Source organism: Ziziphus jujuba, chromosome 3, assembly GCF_031755915.1.
Source record: "Ziziphus jujuba cultivar Dongzao chromosome 3, ASM3175591v1".
NCBI classification, from domain to species: domain Eukaryota; kingdom Viridiplantae; phylum Streptophyta; class Magnoliopsida; order Rosales; family Rhamnaceae; genus Ziziphus; species Ziziphus jujuba.
Window position 1 is genome coordinate 33,145,181 of NC_083381.1, and position 18,102 is coordinate 33,163,282.

General features: G+C 34.1%; 1 pseudogene; it reads right to left on the reverse strand.

Moving 5' to 3' along the window:
• Positions 1 to 12,691: 12,691 nt before the first annotated feature.
• LOC125423323 (G-type lectin S-receptor-like serine/threonine-protein kinase At4g27290) lies at positions 12,692 to 15,963 on the reverse strand (annotated as a pseudogene).
• Between the last annotated feature and the right edge of the window lie 2,139 nt (positions 15,964 to 18,102).

Sequence of the window (18,102 nt, forward strand, 5' to 3'; positions counted from 1 at the left end):
TAATAGATTTTTTAAAAAATAAATATTTTAGTAATATCACTATTAGAAAAAACAAACAATAAAAAATTATCACCTTTTTTGTTAATACGAGTTTATCTCTATCCTTAAATTTTTATAGAGAAAAAATATTAAAAAAATAAAAATGAATTTGGTTTGGATATATATCAAATTAAGAATAATAATAAAAATATTAAACATTTTATAATCATATTAAGAAATATAGATTTACAAATTTTGTTGAAAGTGTTTTCTAAATATATAATAATTATAAAAACAAATCATGATAAACTTTATTAATAGATGGGTAAATGCTATGGAGCGAAAGGATAAAATTCTAATAATATTGAGAAATTTTAAGTCTTACCCAAAAAAAGAAAAAAAAAACACGCTGGCGTTCATATCATAGAACAGCGTCTTTTTATTTTTATTTTTTATTATCTTATTTATTTGTTTGTTTATTTTATTATCATAGAAGAGCCACTTTATCTTAGTCAATAAGTATGAAAAGAAAATAGACAAGGTGTGAAATTCATTATGGAGACGTTTGCTGAAATTTACTGGCATTTGGGTCTGCCAGCCTCCTTCGCATGGTCCATTTCATGACTTCATTCTCTCATGGGCAGACCTGAAGTATGGAATGAGGGTAGAAAAACACACACGCAACAGTGGTGGGACTGAGAGAGAATCGGATTTTTTTCTGTTTTGCTGGATAAAACCAAATTTGGTTGTAGACCAAAGAAGATATGACAATGAATTTTTTAGTTTAGTCATTTGTTCAATTACTTTACTTTAAAGAGAAAGAATTAAATGTTATGGAGATGGAGAGAATTCATATTAGAGCGTGCCTCCCTTCTCTTCTCTATCAGTGTGGCCCTTTGTTTTGAACTAAAGACGTTTTTTGGTCCCCCTGAGCTGGGGGTTTTACGTCCACAAATAATTAACAATTTATATATATAAAAATTACCAAGTAATTATGCACAAAATAGCAAATATATGATGAAAAATTAATTAATTCATTAACCATTTTTTTTAAAAAAAATCAACATCTTATTTGTTAGTTTTACCAATTAAAAACTAAATTTGTATTTTCATAATATTATGCAATTATTTCTAACATCTTTTAATCTATATTTGTTAGAATTAATCAATAAAAATGGATAAATAAATCTATTTTGATAAAAAAAAAAAAGAGTAAATATGGATTCAAATATAACTATGACAACATTAAAAAGAATCTAAATGAAATTTGTTTTTAATCAAGTATAATTTTTAATGTTTTCCTAAATTTTATGGAGTTTCGCACGTTTAGCTTTGTTTTTTTTTTTTTTTTGGGTTTTTTTAAACACTTGAAAAGATAAAAATAAATATTTTTAGAGTTATTTTTTTTAAGAGAACTAGTCATATTAAATAGAAAACATTTAGACAAATTATTAATTATTTATAAATATAATTATTTGTTTTTAGAAAATTGTGAAGGAAAAAAAATATTTGTTTTCCAACAATAATTTAAAATTTTATTCAGAACTATAAAAAATAAAATCAATCAATATGAAAATTTAAATACGTTATAATTTTATTAAAAATTAAATTTCGACAAAAAAAGTTTATGCAAATTTATTAAATATTTTACTTTTCTTGAGATTTTTTGAATCTGGATGCCCAATAAATAGCAGGACAAATTTGGTAGGCATCAAAGTTAAATTGTTCCTGTTGATTTCTACTTATAAGAGTAACCTCACTTCTTAATCGATATGGTTTTTCCAAGTTAACCTGAAAACTACCTGGACCAGGATATTTAGTACAACATATTGGTGCCAAAAAAGTAACTTATTGAAGCTGAAGGATGTCACACAACAATGTTGAATGTGTTGCAGTTGCCAGCAACTCAAATAAACTGTACAAGTCTAATGTTGTGGAACTCTGTTATTTAACATGGTTCTAATGTATAAATATTTCAGAAAGCTGTATAGACTTTCCTTCTATGCCTCTCGTTGCCGTGACTTTGCGGATATAATGAGCAACCAAGAACATCCCACAGACCACAAAAATGATAGCCAAAACCAACACAATTATCTTCACCTTACGCTTATTAGAGTATCAATTACATAAGATTTGATTTTCTTTATATTCTTGTAATTAGGTGTGATATCTTTGTAATTAGCTGTCATTCCTTGATTCTTGTAATTAACTATAATTCCCTACTTGTAGGGTAGTTTCCGATTTTTATGTTTTGGGCAACCTACTGCAGCACCCAATCTTGTGTATATATTCTTTCTTAATCAAGTGAAAAGCCAAGTTGCTGTTTTTCTTAATATTACTCTGTTTCTCTACATGGTATCAAAGCCTGATCTTTGGGAGTAGTTTTTTTTTTTTTTTTTTTTCCCCGAAAATCACAATCTTTTCCTCAATGGCTTCCACCAATGACTCCATCCTCATCCAAAACTCCCATGATCCTCAACATCCCCTCCTTACAATCAATCTCTCGAATATCACCAAATTATCCTCCACAAACTATCTCACGTGGAGCCTTCAAATCCAATCTCTTCTTGAAGGTTATGATCTTCATCATTTTATTGATGGCTTTCAACCTCCACCACCACCCATTGTCACTGTCAATGATATCTCTTCCCCTAATCCAGCCTACACAACCTGGAAGCGTCAGGATCGAATGCTATTTAGTGCTCTCCTTGGTGCCATCTCTATTTCTATACAACCACTTATTGCTTGCACCACCACCTCCCTTGATGCTTGGCAAACCTTAGCTACCACTTATGCCAAATCGTCTCATGGTCACATTAAGCAATTGAAAAAACAATTACAACGGTGTCACAAGGGCTCAAAATCAATTTCTGAATATATGCAAACGATTAAGATTCATACCGATGAACTTGCTCTTTAGGGGAAGCCCGTTGATGATGAGGATCTTATTGATCGGGTTCTTGAAAGACTTGGTAATGAATACAAATCCATCATTGATGTAGTCAATGCCCGAGATACACCAATTTCTTTTACTGAACTCCATGAAAAACTTCTCAACAAAGAAGCCTCTCTTCAGACCACCCAATCCTCTTCTCTATTTCTACTAGCAACGGAAAATCCCACAACTTTTCAGAATCGTCCAAATTGGCGTTCACAATCCAATATTCCACCCCATCCAGGTCCTAACAATGCACTTTCTCCTCATGCTCAACACCAACCTAAGCCTTATCTGGGTCGTTGTCAAGCATGTGGTATTTAAGGACATACTGCCAAAAGGTGCCTGATGTTTCGGCTTGTTACTACTCAACAAATTCCCACATCTTGTCCTCAAGGCTCTCCTGGATTTCGACCCTCCACACCTTGGCAACCGCGTGCCAATCATGCTACTCTCAACAACAAAACTACTCCTACTTGGCTACTGGATAGTGGAGCATCTCACCATGTTACATCTGACTTGAGCAATCTCTCTCTTCATAGTCCATATCAAGGATCTGATGATGTCCTAATTGGCGATGGATCAGCCCTCCACATCACCCATATTGGTTCTACCACCATACCCACTTCCTCTTGCTCCTTTATCTTACAAAACTTCCTTTGTGTTTCCTCCATGCAAAAAAACTTAATTTCAATTTATCAATTTTGCACTACTAACTGTGTTTCTGTTGAGTTTTCACCCTCTTCCTTTCAGGTGAAGGATCTAAACACAAGGGCAATCCTTTTGATGGGTGAACCTAAGAATGGCATATATGAGTGGCCGACTTCATTCTCTTCAGTTTCCTCTCCACCATTGCTTGCCCAAGTGGCATTCTTGACTTGGTCATCCATCACTTTCTATCATGTAAAATATTAGTTCTAAGTTTTCTTTACCATTGTCTAGTCCATTATCCTCTTCCACAAATTGTAATGCCTGTTTATGTAATAAAAGTCACAAAATTCCATTTTCTTCTTCTACTTTAACCTCATCTCATCCTCTTGAACTTCTATTTTCTGATGTATGGACCTCTCCTGTTTCTTCTGTTGATGGTTTTAAGTACTATGTTATTTTTGTTGATCATTATACACGGAATATTTGGTATTATCCATTCAAACGAAAATCCCATGTGTATGATGTCTTTATGCGCTTCAAAGCATTAGTTGAAAACCAATTTAAACATCAGATTGTTAACCTCTATTCGGATAATGGTGGTGAATTTCAAGTCCTTGATAGTTTTCTCTCCACCAATGGAATATCTCATCTTACTACACCAGCTCATACACCTGAACACAATGGTCTTTCTGAATGTCGTCACCGCCATATTGTTGAAACTGGTCTCTCTCTTCTCACTCATGCACCTATGCCTATATCTCATTGGACTTATTCCTTTGCCACTGCGATATACCTCATCAACCGCATGCCCACCCTCACACTACACCTTTCCTCTCCTTTTGAAAAACTCTTTGAGTGCCTACCCAATTACACTAAACTTCAGTTGTTCGGTTGTTTATGTTATCCATGGCTTCGTCCTTATTCTCAACACAAACTTGACTCTCATTCCACTCCTTATGTCTTTCTTGGTAACTCTTCCACCGAAAGTGCCTAAATCTGTCTCGATCTGTCTACTTCTAAAATGTATGTTTCTCGTCATGTCAAATTTCTTGAAACAATTTTTCCATTTAGCACTCACCAATCTCATTTATCTGGTCCCAACCTAGAAATCATTTCCCAATGGCTTCCTTCAGTCCAAATCCTACCCAGTTCATGCGGCTTACTCCTTATGCCTCCACCAAGGGACCCCTCATGTTAACATCCATCACAACATGTTCCACTGACCAACCCACTCTCCTTACCCGTTGACCATCGACCCTCTTCCCCGCATCTAGAACCCAGTTTGATCAACAGCCATGGAACCACAGTCAATCCTTTTCCACCAGATCCACATACTTCTAAAACTTCATCCTTTCCTATTTCAAACACAACTCACCCTATCTCTCAAAATACCCATCCCATGACCACTCGAGGGAAAAACAACATTCACAAACCCTCTACCAAGTTGAATCTCACTACTGTCCTTTCTACACCATCTAATCTTGAGCCTCATAATGTTACCCAAGCTCTCAAAGATTTAAAATGGCGACAAGCTGAATGATGAGTTTGATGCTCTTGTTTGGAATGGAACCTAGGAGCTTGTTCCATCTCATTCTTGGCAAAATCTTGTTGGATGTAAGTGGGTTTTTCGTATCAAATGACTTCCTAATGGTTGTATTGACAGGTACAAAGCCCAATTAGTTGCCAAAGGCTTTCATCAGCGACCTGGAGTGGATTATCATGGCACCTTTAGTCTGGTTGTCAAGCCTACCACCATATGTCTTGTCCTAAGCCTACCAGTTAGTAGAGGGTGGTCGTTGCGTTAGTTAGATGTTAATAATGCCTTTCTTCAAGGCCATCTTTAGGAAGATGTCTACATGATCCAACCTCCAGGATTTGTTGATACGAACCTAGGACGGCCTGATCCTAAACCTGTATTATATTAGCCCAGATCTAATTATGTCCAAGTTCTAATGGTTACCTTGACCCTTAACCAACCTGTGATTAGAAACCTTGGTATATAATGAAAACCCCACAATAGGTGATGGAAGGCCTATTGATAAGTCAAACTAAAACACTCATTCACTAATGGTGTTTTAGGTGTTCAAAAGAACAAGGAGAATTCAATCTCACAAATAATTTTCTGTATAAAATTCAGAAAAATAAGCCTTTAAATAGGCTGGAAAGCCACAAAATAAAATCCTAAAAACAAAGGGAAAACCAGTCATACAATGTAGGTTCATATGGTGGCCGAAATTCTTAATCCTTTCCTAATCTAATTTGGATTAATTAATTCCTTTATTTTGAATTAGAAATTAATTAATTTACAATGAAAATAATAAAATAATAAATTTCCTAAACTTATTGTTCTAGAAAATAAATAAATAAAAAACCAAAAAGTAATGGTAATTTCCTAAAACAAAAAGTAGAATCAAATTTGGAAACTAAAATACTAGCTTTTTGACTAAGTTGACTTTGACCATTCTTTAACCTATTTGAGCTCCAAATCAACCTCAATATGCTCTTTAGGATGCCAAATAAGCTTACCATGAAGTCCCACAAGTTGCCCATGCTTGGAAGAGAAAGAAAAAACCAACTCAGCAAAATACAGTAAAGTCAGCACACAATACAGTAAAAAGCAGGCCAAATTTGAAGCTGTCCATACAACCCCTTTTTGAATTCCTTTGAAGCTATCTTGACTTGATTCCATATCCTCTTAGACATATGTATTGAATCCATAAAATGTTGGAACCATTTCATGCTTCCCGTTGTCCATATTTGCACAAAAACTACTACCTGGGTCCGTATCGCCTTCCACCACTTGGATGCTTAAAATAGGCTTCGTATCTTCAAGTATGGACAAGATTTGTTGAGAATTGATTACCCCCAGTATACATGCTCCCAGGTTGTCCTTAAATCTCTTAATTTGAGCTCTTGTGATTGGCTTGGTCTTCATCCGTGTCAGGTCAGTACCCCAGCGGGTTATCGGTTGAGCGAGCTCGGGCGGAATTACATCATTTGTTGATAGCGACAATCCAACACATGTCTACAAATTAAAGAAGGCTATATATGAACTTAAGCAAGCCCCACGGGCTTGGTACATTGAACTTTGTCAGTTCCTCCTTGAATCTGGGTTCATAAACTCTCATGTAGACACTTCTCTCTTCATTCTTCACTCAGGTGACATTACTATATATTTTCTTGTCTATGTGGATGACATTATTATCACAGCCAGTGTTATTCAGCACTACATTGACCTTCTGGCACATAGATTTTCAATCAAGGATCTTGGTTCCTTGTCTTATTTTCTTGGCATTGAAGTTCTCACCACTTCATCTGGTCTGCTACTCACTCAAAGGCACTATATCAATGATCTTCTTGCTCAGACAAAAATGTCAGGTGCAAACCTAGTAGCTACACCACTTGTCACTGATGGCACTCTCACACTTCACTCTGGTACCGCTCTGACTGACTACAAAGAATATTGAACACTTGTTGGTAGTCTACAGTATCTTTGCCTTACCTGTCTAGCCATAGCCTACGCTGTTAACAAGCTTTCTCAATTCATGCATTACCCGACATCTGACCATTAGAATGTTGCAAAATGCCTACTTCACTATCTGTGTGGCACATTGACTCATGGTTTATTTCTTCATAAGGACAATCCAATTTCTTTTCATGCCTTCTCTAATGCAGATTGGGCTGGCAACAAAGATGACTATACCTCTACGAATGCCTATATTGTCTATCTTGGTTGCCATCCTATTTCGTGGTTATCCAAGAAACAACGTACCATCGCTCGGTCTTCCACCGAAGCTGAGTATCGATCCGTTGCTGCTACCACTTCAGAGATTAATTGGATTTGTTCCCTTCTTACAGAGCTTGGTGTCAATCTTCCTACACCACCTACCATCTTCTGTGACAATGTTGGTGCCACCTATCTCTATTCTAATCCAGTCTTTCACTCACGTATGAAACATGTGGCCCTTGACTATCACTTTATTCAGGCTCAAGTTCAATCTGGTGCTCTTCGTGTTACTCATGTTTCCTCCGTAGATCAACTTGCAAATGCTCTTACCAAACCGCTTCCACGACGTCGCTTCCAAGACTTAAGCATCAAGATTGGCGTCTCCTCTAGAGCTCCATCTTGAGGGGTCATATTAGAGTATCAATTACATAAGATACAATTTTCTTTATATTCTTGTAACTAGTTGTAATATCTTTGTAATTAGCTGTCATTCCTTAATTCTTGTAATTAACTATAATTCCCTACTTCTAGGGTAATGAAAAAGAGCATAGATTGATAAGTTTGGATTAAATACAAAAAAATTGATTTAACATGCAAACTAAATATCAAATTCCAATTTCATAATCATGGAAGCATGAATCTAATCTTTTTTATTTTTTTTTAAATCAACAAATTAAGATCATTACTTAGAAAATTATATGTCTGTAAATTTGAGAATAAACTATATGTCTACAATAAATCTTTATGCAAGTTGAACCAAATATTATATTTTTGTCAGGCTTTCCTACTAAATATTTATATTTTTGCAGGCATCAGAGGTGACTATTCCTACTGGATTTCTACTGATAAGAATAACCTCACTTCTTGTTAATGGTTTTTCTAGGTTACCTAAAACAAAGTGGAGCAGGATATTTACATACAACATATTGGTGCAAAAACAGCAACTTTTTGAAGGATGTCACACATCAATGTGCTGCAGTTACTGGCAACTCAAATGCACAGCACAACTAGGACGTTGTGAAATTCTATAATTTAACCTGGTTCTGGTATATAAATGTTTTGAAAAGCTGTTCAAACTTACCTTCTAAGCCTTTCCTTGCCCTGACTTTGCAGATATAATGAGCAAGCAAGAACATCCCACAGACCACAAAAATGGCATCCAAAACCTCTACAACTATCTTCACCTCACGCTCACCATTTGTAGCTCTATATTTGACATTGTCACAGAATATACAAATGTATCAATATACCATCACAACTTAATGGTAATAAAAATAACCTATAATGAAGAAAGATTTTTCATTCTAACGAAAACAAAATCTATGCAAAAGACGTGAGAAATAAGCAAATAAGTAAATGAGAGCTTACCTAATTCTGAAGCATGCATTCGAACATATAGATCTTGGCCACCATCTTGAAACTCTCTAATATCAATCAAGTCCCCAAACCACATGGCACAGCCACTACCACCTCCTCTGATATTAGTATTCATATAAGTCGTACAAGAACAATTTTTCAAGCATCTGGCCATTCCTGGAGATTAAAACTTACATTCACACAAGAATATGTAGTATTTGGCACTTTCAAGCCTTGAAACTTGACAAATCCATCTGAATCGTTGTTCAGGAAATTCAATGGTTTGTTATGTACACATCCTTGGGACCATTCCATGAAGTTTCCTTAAGGCTTGAAACCCTTTAAACATGGCAAACAGCATATTATCCAATGATACAGATTCCATAGGCACCACAAAGACCATTAGTATCATAGTTATCTCGTGGCATTGATGCAAATACTTCCCAACTTTGAGTCCCTAAATTCCAGGCATAGCGATGCCTGATATAACCATTGGTTTGGTTCACAACTATTCTTGACTTTGCAGATTCATTTTTGAGGTAAAAAATTTAGAAAACTTCATCTTTGTTCCAAACAAATTCATAGTTGAATAAAGAGTTGGGTTTTAGCTCTGGTGCACCACCATATGGAAGACCATTCCATGGGCCACTCCGATAGTACTTCTTTAAGCCTTTCCACATGATAGATTGGAGATTATAACTGTTACCCCATAGGCAGTCTCCCTGAGAAGGTCATCAAGGTTTGTCCATGATACTAGACGCCGATCAAGACCAATTTTCAAATCCCATCCCAGCGTCATACGTGGTAATAAAGTATCACTAAGATAATCAAAATTCTGCCACAAATAGTTCTATGAGTTGTCATCTTTCTCATTCTTAGTACTAAATTTCGAGTATCCAAAAGCAGTAATATTGAATCCTGGACAGATTTAGTTGGACTTGCTGACCAAACAACATTACTCCTTCTGGCCTAGAAGGATAAGATGGCCTACTCTGTTCATCATCAAAGTCCCTGAAGAATCATTGATTGGGTTCTGATGGTTAGCCACCCAAACAACAATTTTGCTTGGTATAGTCTTGTACCAAATTCCAACATACCTGCTTTTCGAACTACCAGGACTGAAGAAACCCAGTTCAAATCTTCCATATTTGGAAACTAAGTTGTCATCCTCATTGATGGACTGAGTTACAGAAATAATGGCAATCGCCATGGACAACTCAGAGAAGAAAGTGATTAGAATGGTACTCAAAAATGTAAAAGAAACAATCCTCATTTCGTCCTTTGATGGTTGAAGCTTTAACATTATTTTTAAGCCGAGCGAAGAGTAGATCTTTCATAAATCGAAATTGATACAGCAATGACCATTTTTGTGGCTACAGACCAGTAATGCAGTCAATTCTTACCAGTCAAGAGCATTTCTTGTCAAAAAGGAACCAAAAAAAAAGTAGAAAAGATAATAGGAATCTTTTTGAATATTTAAGGTTGCTGAAATTTTCTACAGACAACAATGAATGGAAAGAGAATACTCAGTGGAAAGGAGACTCCTACATATTATTAATATTGTTGAAGCTTTAAAATATTTGTAGGACTGGTCTGTTACATTATGATGTGGTATACCTAGCCAGTCAAATTTCTAGACCTGGTTAATAAATTAAAAAAAAATTACATTCGGATAACATCCCTTATTTTTCTGTTTTAGCATAAAGAGCTTCGTATTAGCATAAAACTAGCAAATCTTATACGGAAAAAAAATAAATAAATAAATAAATAAATTGGGTGCATAAAGATATGTGTCCACTCTACATCTTACGAGCATATGCAATATTACATTATGACGTGTTCCTTATTATCTATAGCAAAGCTTCTTTTAACATTTTGTTTCTTGTTTGTTTAGTATGCATTGCTACATTACATTTTAAATGAAAGGATTAAAAAAAAAAAATTCCATCTAAAATAAAACGATGAGATGGAAGATGACGCTGAATGTGAAATTTCTTTTTCTTACTTTAATTTTATCAAAGTCAAAATGATAAAGAAAGGCAAAATTGTTAAAAGAAAAAATCATAAGTCAATGACAGAAACCCCTTCATTTATTTATAGGTAAAGGTCTTTTGAGATATGAAGAGACAGTACTTTCCAGCTTATCTATCTTCTGTATGAGATGGTACTAATGGCAACTGTTAAGTCTGATTTGGCTTCTTCATGGGACGAGGTACTGATGATACACATGGTAAAGATGGCTGTGTGTAACAAATCAACCCTTACACCATGTGTATTGAAAATTTTCTAGAAATATGACAAGAAAATGTACTGCTGACCGTAAATTACTATAGAAGACCTGTAATTACAACCCTCTATTCTATATTAATTGAGAGGTTGAACAAACTGGTTAACATGCACTAAAAAATAACATGACCATTTAGGTTTTCTTTAGTTTTGATCGCACAACTCAGATTTCTTAAATATGAAACAGAACATGCATTGATGACCAAAAGTAACTATACTTGGCCTCTAACTACAAGCCTCTATCGAGGCTCTAAAAGAGTTACAGTAATTTCATTGGTTGAAGAGGATCTATATACCATCTTTTTTAGTGAAGAATCTGCTAGAACAATGGCTTTACCCAATGAGAAACCAGGTTGTTTGGGCTGAGGCAAGGCACTTTCGCTTGCCAACATCACAACTACATAAGATATGCTTGGCATATGTTCAGGGTGCTCTTGTGCACATAGCAGACCAATATGAATGCTGCACAGCACCTCTGGAAGATTGGTTGAGTCCTTGAAGCATGGATTGATACGTTCCAAAGCTCTTCCCTGTTTCCACAATCTTCATGCCTATAACATGTTGAGTTTAATTTCTAAAATCGGGTGCTCTGCTTTTAATATCATATTGAAACACCACATATCTTAAGATCTCAAACATATAAGAGGTTGGTCGAGAATGATTTATATAGCATAACATTGGTTTATTATGGGAAGATAAAAATCAAAAACAAATTGGAACTTACTTGTCCAGTAAGGTTTTGACTATGGTCTCTATTTTTCTTTCCACTTAAGATCTCCAACAGCAAAATACCAAAGCTAAAGACATCAGACTTCACTGAGACTAGTCCATCTATGGCATTATTATGCATGGCTTCATTACATTGTAAACAAAAAGGATAAAGAAAGCAATGTCCATCTAACATAAAATGTTCAGATGAAAGATGATGTTGGATGTGAAATTTGTTTTTATTAATTCAATCCAAGTCCAAATGATTAAGACAGACAAAATTGTAAAAGAAAGAGTCATATGTCAATGACATTAACCCTTTTTTCTTTTTAATAATCAGTAAAGGATCTGAAATGACTGTATTTTCCAGCTTATCTATCTTCTGGATGAGATGCAGATTCTTTGTAGATGTTTCAGCATACAGAAACAAGGACAGAGATGGGGACATAGTGGAGAAGAACAATTGAAGAAGAAATATCTGTTTAGGTTAGAACTTAGAACAGACTAGTGTTAACGGTTTAAGTCCGATTTCGCTTTTCTATGTGATATGGCACTACCCATACATATGGTAAAACATTATTGGCCGTGTGTACCGAATCAACCCTTGGTGTATTGAAAATTTTCTTGAAATATGAGCAGGAAATATATTGATGACCAGAATTGACTGGTAGACCTGTAATTACAAACCTCTATCTTAGATTCATCGAGAGGTTGAACAAATATTAATTAACTTTCACAAAAAGTTAAACATGACCATTTATATAGATGTGTATATATATATATATATTTCAGTTTTGATCACACAAATTAGATTGCTAAACAATGAAATAGGACATGCGTTGATGACCAAAAGTGACTATACTAGACATGTAATTACAAACCTCTATCGAGGCTCTAAAAGAGTCACAGTAATTTCATTGGTTGAAGAAGATTCAAGCTTGCTTGATGAAGAATCTGCTGCAACAGGGTCTTTACCTAATGAGAAACCAGGTTGTTTGGGCTCAGGCAAAGCATTCTCACCGCCCAACATCACAACCACATAAGACATGCTTGATCTGTCTTCAGGGTGCTCTTGCACACACAAAAGACCAACATGGATGCTGCGTAACACCTCTGAAAGGTTGCTCGAGTCTCTTAAGAAAGGATTGATAAGTTCTAAAGGCTTGCATTCTTTCCACAGTCTCCAAGCCTACAATATGTCAAGACCAGTTTCTTGTTACGTGTCTCTGCTAATTGCTATCATATTAAATCTAATAGAAGATGGGCGGAGAATGGATTATATACTTTAACATAGGAGTTAACAATGGCACTTACATATGCAATAAGGTTGAGATTAGTTTCTAGATGATAGAACCCTCTATTTTTTTTTTCCACTTATAATCTCTACCAGTAGAATACCAAAGCTAAAGACATCAGACTTCACTGAGAACAGCCCATCTATGGCATATTCAGGTGACATGTAACCACTGCAAAACATTATTGTGAACAAACCTTTGATAAATTTAAGGTGAATATTTGAAGTAGAAAGCATTATAATGAAAAACTTACTATGTTCCAACCACTCTGTTTGTATTCCCTTCGCTTTGATCTCCTCCAACAGTTCTAGCCATACCAAAGTCTGAAATTTTTGGATTCATTTCTTTATCTAGTAAAACATTACTAGCTTTGAGATCTCTGTGTATAATCCTTAATTTGGAATCTTGATGGAGATATAGAAGTCCCCTAGCAATTCCACAGATTATATTGAAGCGCTTGGACCAGTCTAAAATTTCACTTTTTCTTTGAACTGGAGAAATTCTCACTCAAATAAATGCAATATCCCACTTGAGTTCATAGAGAACAAAACTAAGGTTCTATGCTTTACAAAAATTGCAGTATGAATTTTGATTGAATTTTTAAGGATTATTTGGAATACAAACCAAAAATGAAGGAGTCCAGGCTTTTGTTGGGCATGTATTCATAAATCAGCATTTTTTCTTCCCCTTGGCAACAACCAAGAAGCTTTATGAGGTTTCGATGTTGAAGTTTAGCAACTAGAATAACTTCGTTTTTGAATTCATTTAGCCCTTGTCCTGAACTCATTGAAAGCCTCTTCACCGCAATCTCTTGCCCATCTTGTAGTGTACCCTGAATTATATTTCTAAAGGGATTATGATACTAACTAAGATTAAGTGTTACATTTGACAGTTCTTATTATCATGTTGTGGGTTACCTGGTAAACAGGTCCAAAACCACCTTCACCAAGCTTGTTGCTGCTTGAAAAGTTGTTAGTGGCTTTAATAATCTCATCTAGGTCGAAGAATAGCACCTCTAGGTTTTCTGTTTGGCCTGCATTGTTCTGATTCATCATTATTCCACTGGTCCCTGCATGGTCTAATGAAGGAATTGAAGAGGAAAGAAAAAGAAAAGGTAGTTTCACATTAAGCAATGAAAAGGAAACAGAAAGTCGTAATGTTTAGGCTGGATAAATAAGTTGATTTACCATAAAAACTGAATAAATAAGTTGATTCACATTTCATAAATATAGAAGCAAAAAAATGATCTCTTAGTATATATGCAAAACATGACATTCCCTAAACGAAATATCATCCAACATCATCAGTTGATATACAACTGAGCATGCCACTCTAAAGTGAGTTTTGGACATGGCCTGTCTGTCTATGTACATATATGTTTTACAAAGCTATTCAAAGTATTACCTTCTAAGCATTTTCTTCTGCGGATGCAATAAGAAACCAAGAACACCCCACACACCACAACAGTGACTAGCAAAACTAGCACAGCTATCCTCACAGTACGCTTTGTTTTTGAACCTTCATAATAGTTTAAGCATAGCAGACAAAAAGGATTATCATATCAATAAAGCTTGGAGAGAATAAATAGCAGCATCACTTAACAAGGAAAGTTTTCATTCTGTTTTTAATGAAAACAGAACCATGATGCAGAAAACATGGAAAAAAAAAAAAAAAAAAAAAAAAGATAAATAAGGATCTTAATTAGTTAACGGTGTTACGAGTTAAAAAGTTAGCAGATGAGAAAGTGATTCCAGGCCATACCTAACTCTGAAGCATGCATTCGAATATATAGATCTTGTCCACCAGCTTGAAACTCTCGAATATCAATCAAATCCCCAAACCACTTAACACAACCACTACCTCCTTTTCTGATATCAGAATTTGCATAAGCCGTACAAGAACAATTGCTCAAGCATTTGGCTTTGCATTCCTTAAGATTCAAACTTTCATTCACCCAAGAATGTGCAGTCTCTGGCAATTTCAAGCCACGGGATTTGAAAAATCCAGATGAATCTTTGTCTTGGCAGTTGAATGGCTTATTCCGTATACATCCTTGAGACCAGTCCATCAAGTTTCCTTTTGGCTTGAAACCCTTTAGACATTGGCAAACAGGGGATTCTCCAACGATACAGTTTCCATAGGCATCACAAAGAGCATACTTGTCACAGTTATCTCTTGGCACTGTAGCAAACACATCCCAATTTTGAGTCGCTGAATTCCAGGCATAACAATCCCTCGTATAACCATTGGTCTGGTTCACAACTATCCTTGATTTTTCAGAATTATTTATGAGGTTATAGGTATAGTAAACTTCATCTTCATTAAAAACAAATTCAAACTTGAATAAAGGGTTGGGTTTTTACTCTGGTGCACCACTGAATCGAAGGTCATTCCATGGGCCACCCCGGTAGTACTTCTCGGAGCCTCTAAACATGACAGGCTCAGGATAGTTATTAATATCTAAACGCCTTTGGAGACCAGTTTTCAAGTCCCATCCCAGCTTCATAACTGGTAATAATGTATCACAAGGGTAATCAAAGCTCTGCCACAAATAGTTCTCTGAATTCTCATCTTTCTTATCTCTTACTACTAGATTTCCAGAATCCAGAAGCTGTAACATCGGGGCCTGGATAGGTTTAGTTGGGTTTGTTGACCAAACAACACCATTCTTCTGGCTGAGAACAAGATGGCCTGTGCTGTTTATCATTAAAGTACCAGATGAGTCATTGATTGGATTCTGCTGGTTCGCGACCCAAACAACAGTTTTAACTGGGATATCCTTATACCAGATTCCCACGTACCGATTTGTGGAACCACTTCGAGTGAAGAAACCCATTTCAAAGTTTCCATCTTTTGAAACTAAGGTGCTGTTTCCAGTGATGGACTGGGTCCCAGAAATGATGTCAGCAGCCCTGGAAATCTCAGTGAAGAATATGAGCAAAAAAATGGTACTCAAAAGTGTAAAAGAAAGAATCCCCATTTCGTCAAAGTCTTAGCCAAAGCTCTCAGCTTAGAAGCTATTTAAAGACACAATGGAACGTTCGACAGGAAATAGAGCTCATGCTGATGTTATACCTTCACTGTTTGGCAGACTGAAATTCTACATCTCAATTAAAGTAAGCACGAACTTCTTAATAATTCAATAATTAAATAATTAGGAGAAAATTTGTTGGAAAACTTAACAAAGCATGGAAGGAAGTGACGACTAATGTTGTGGCTACAAACCAGCAGGTGACACATTGGCTGCCATAAACAAGAGCTTTCTTGTCAAAAAAGTTACAAAGTAAAAGAGAAATCTTTTCGAGTCATTAAAGTTGCTAAAATTTTCTACAGACCCATAGACAGAAATGGACTCTCAGAGACGTCGGAATGATATTTGTACAAGTCAAAATAAATGAGAAAGAAAAAAACCGATTATTTTTTATATATTAGACAACCGAAAAACGCATCCATGATCCATGTTCGGTGGTTTCTTTGACTTTTTGAACTTTTCTAGAAGAAACATGTCATCTGAGTATTATCTTCGGTGTAGGGAGGAGAAGTTTTAATCTACCATGGGTTTATGCAAAGACATGTCATGAATAGAGAAAATTCATCCCAAAAAAAAAAAAAAAACCATGTTTTGTCGCAATAATGTAAAAATATATGTATATAATATATAGAAAAATTTTGAATATTTTAAATTTATAAAATTTAGATACCATTAACATATTAACATATTGTCTGAAAAATATTTCAAATAACATACTATATTATCTAATGTTTTACAATATTTTGATGAGAAAAAAACCTATGCATATATATATATATATATAAACATACTGAAATAAAATTTTCAATATGAAAATTAATAATAATTTTTAAAATTTTAAATTATATAAAAAATTAAAAATTATAATTATATTTATTAATCATTCTAAAACAATTAATTGACTAGGTATGCACACGTTGTTCTCTAACAAAAATAAAAAATTAAAAAGAATTTTTTTTTTTTGTTGAAAAAAACAATACATTCTGGTAATATCATAGGCATCAGACCGTAATCTTGCGCCATGCAGCATTACGACATTGGATCATCCGAGATAATAACGGAACTTGCCAAGGATTTTTAACTATGATAAAACCAAAATGTACTAAATTACATCCATACCCTGTGTCTTGTTGCCTGCATTTTCTTTCATTCTTCATCACTGTCCAGCCCCTGTTTTCGCATAATTTTTCTTTGTTTGACGGTTTGTTTACATCATCTTTTAATCTTTTAAAAAGAAAAATTGTATGGCGGTAAGAGATGGAAATTATGGAAAATAAGAATAAATCACTACATAAAATAACATTATTACTTTGAAATGTTGCCCATTAAAAAGATATATTATAAGTATATGTTTATTAGTAATTTATTACAATATGGTCAACACGGTATAATTTCTGCTTTTGTTTTTTGGTTTGAGAAAAGTCATTCTTTCGATGGAACATCATATGAAACCATCGATTGATTGACGATCCTCAAATTAACCAACATCTATCTATTATATAAAAGTAAAAGAATTTTTTACATGTGTCATTATTATTTCAAATTTTTCCTAACAATTATTAATTAAAAAAGTTATATTTTTTTATTATTTATAGTTTTATCAAAATATTAATCAGTACCAAATAGAATAATTACTTCAAGTAAAATTTTTTTTTACCTTTATTAATTATGTATAAAAATATATTTTTTTATTATTATAATATTAGGTAATTTTTTGAAAAATTATAAAATGTTTTATCTTTTATGATTGTACCCAAGTATATATAAAATTAATTTTTGTTTTGAAATAAATTTTAAATAAACAATAAACATATATTTATAATATTATATTTATATATATATATAATTTTACTATAATGAATATTATCATGCATATTAAATATAGGTCATAATCAAATTTTATGTAATATTAAAATAAAATCTATACAACACTATAAGTTATATATAATTTGATACTGATCTATATCATAATATAATAGCTATCACATATGGCAGTGAAACTATATATATGATTTCTTTTTAAATTCAAATTATTATTAATTAGATTATAATAATAATAATAATAATAATACTAACAATAATAGTAAATATAATTAAACTATGTTATAAAAATTTAATACAGATAAATTAATTA